Source organism: Gossypium hirsutum, chromosome A06 (genome assembly GCF_007990345.1).
Source record: "Gossypium hirsutum isolate 1008001.06 chromosome A06, Gossypium_hirsutum_v2.1, whole genome shotgun sequence".
Taxonomy (NCBI): Eukaryota; Viridiplantae; Streptophyta; class Magnoliopsida; order Malvales; family Malvaceae; genus Gossypium; species Gossypium hirsutum.
In genome coordinates, this window is record NC_053429.1 from 5,150,102 (window position 1) to 5,152,910 (window position 2,809).

Genomic DNA, 2,809 nt, shown 5'->3' on the forward strand with positions numbered 1-2,809 from the left:
CTCCCACATTGAGTTGATTTGTTATTACCTGAGGGTTGTCTTGTTTAAGCTCTAGGTTGGTGTGGCATATTTTGGGCTTTTCGTGATAGTTCAGCCACTCATCTAGTTCTTCAGTCTGAAGCATCTGCCTTTCGGGTACATCTCCTTGGGATGGACTTGTCTGTGATTAGGTTGCCTTTATGTGAGGTGTATCCTGTACAGAAGGTTGGGTGGTGAGTTTAGTGTTTTTACAAGGACTCGTAACTATATTATTATCAGTAATCTTAATCGAGTTTCGAGCTTGTAAAGTAACTTTGTCATCACTTATACGTAGTGTAGACTCACCTATTTCTAAATCAATTTTAGTTCTAGCCATCGCTAAAAAGGTCACCCTAAAATTAAGGGTATATTACTATCCTCATCAATGTCTAAGACAACAAAATTCACTGGGAATATAAATTTATCTACTTTTACTAAAATATCTTCAATTATACCCTTAGGAACTCTAATGGTTTTATCAGCCAATTGTATGCTCATTCTAGTTTGCTTGGGCTTCCCAAGACCTAGTCATTTAAACATTGTATAAGGCATGACATTTATACTTGCCCCTAAATCAGCTAATGCATTATCAACGGTTAAACTACCAATTAAACAAGGGATAGTGAAACCCCCTGGATCCTTTAGTTTGTTGGCTAGTTTGTTTTGAAGGATAGCTGAGCACACTGCATTCAGTTCAACATGCGATGATTCGTCTAACTTTCGTTTATTTATCAGTAGCTGTTTCAAGAATTTAACAGCATTTGGCATCTGCGATAAAGCATCAAGAAATGGTAAGTTAATGTGTAATTTCTTTAAGAGTTTAAGAAACTAACTGAATTGTTCGTCTGACCGGTCTTTTTTTAGTGCGTTTGGGTATGGGGTGTGAGGCTTGTGTTCTTTGATGTCTAACTTGTTTTTACTTGCCTGTACCCTACCTTTATTCACCTCAGGTTCCTCGTTCATCCTTGGGTTGTCTTTGGTTAATGCTTCCTCATCTATTGTACTTACGGCATGAATTTGCTCTTTTGGATTGGTCTCAGTGTTACTTGGAAGTCCACCTTGTGGTCTTTCTGATATTATCTTGGCTAATTAACCAATTTGATTCTCAAGCCCTTTAATTGATGCTTGTTGGTTCTTAATGTTGTCTCAGTGTTCTGAAAGCGGGTTTCTGACATGGCCATGAATTTGGTAAACATCTCTTCGAGATTCGGCTTTTTCTCCTGTTGTGGTGGCGACTGCTGAAATACCGGAGGAGGCTGTTGTCTTTGGTTTCCTTGTCCTCCCCATGAAAAATTGAGGTTATTTCGCCAACCTGCATTATATGTGTTACTATAAGGATTATTTTGAGATCTAAAATCATTACCTATATAATTGGCTTGCTCGGTTTCTGTGCTATTGCTATAGAATGGATAGTCTGGATTGAACATGTTCCCTTGCGTCGTGTCACACTGCATCACCTGTTGTGCCTGCATAGAACAAACAAAATTATCAAACTTTTTATTTAGAAGTTCTACTTGGTTAGTAAGCATGGTGACAGCATCAATATTATAAACTCCTGCAGCTTTTGTTGGCTTTGTCCTCATGACTTGCCACTGATAGTTATTCAATGACATTTCTTCAATAAATTCATAAGCTGCTTCAGGTGTTTTATTGTTAATCGTTCTTCCTACAGCTGCATCAATCATTTGTCGAGTTGATGGGTTCAAACCGTTGTGGAAGGTTTGAACTTGTAGCCATAAAGGTAGTCCGTGATGAGGGCATCTTCTCAAAAGATCCTTGTATCTCTCCCAGGCATCGTAGAGTGTTTCTAAATCTATCTGCACAAAGGACGAAATATCGTTTCGTAATTTAGCTGTTTTAACGGGAGGAAAATATTTAAGTAACAATTTTTCGGACATCTGTTCCCATGTAGTGATTGATCCTCGTGGTAAAGAATTTAACCACTGTTTGGCTTTATTCCTTAAAAAGAATGGAAATAGCCTTAGTCGAATGGCATCATCAGAAACGCCATTAATTTTGAAAATATCGCACAATTCCAAAAAGTTTGCTAAATGTGCGTTGGGATCTTCATCCTGTAAACCATCAAACTGCACAAATTGCTGAATCATCTGAATGGTGTTAGGTTTTAATTCAAAATTATTAGCAGCAATAGCAGGTCTAGTAATACTAGTTTGAGTACCAACCAAACTAGGTTTAGCATAATCATACATAGTGTGAGGAGCTTCATCTGGTCTTGCGGGTAATGCTGGAGGTGGTTGAATGTTTTGATTTGCGTCCATTACTTCTGTAGGTTTTGGCTCCTGTTCTGGATAATGTAGGCTTCGTCTAATTTCTTTGTGGTTTCTGCGAACTGTGGCTTCTAAATCTTCGTCAAAAAGTAGTGGTCCTGTTGGGTTGTTTCTAGTCATAAACTAGAAAAACCTAGATAAATGAAAAGAAAAAAGATAAAAATAAATAAATAAATAAATAAAAATAAATAAATAAATAAATATAAACAAATATATATAGTAATGTCTAAAGTAATAGAAATCGAGCTTTCGTAATATTTTAGTTCCCTGGCAGCGGTGCCAAAAACTTGATATACGTGATATGAAGTAATAAAATTTATAAAGAACTTGATCACACCAAAACTAACTAATATCACGACATTAAGGCAAGCGCACCTATCGAACAGTAGTATAGCTTAGTGGCAAGAACGAGTTATCGTACCCAAGGGAACCAAAAGTACTATTACTTACTTCCTTTCTATTATTTAGCCTAAAAATAAGATAGGGTTGTTTAAATTAATTCT

The 2,809-nt window shown here is 36.7% G+C and overlaps 1 non-coding gene across 1 annotated transcript; it reads left to right on the forward strand.

The window, feature by feature from the left end:
- The first annotated feature begins 1,761 nt into the window (after positions 1-1,761).
- Positions 1,762-1,867, forward strand: LOC121231629 (small nucleolar RNA R71). The gene has a single exon (XR_005929685.1). It is a non-coding gene; the product is annotated as a small nucleolar RNA R71 (small nucleolar RNA).
- The last annotated feature ends 942 nt before the right edge of the window (positions 1,868-2,809 follow it).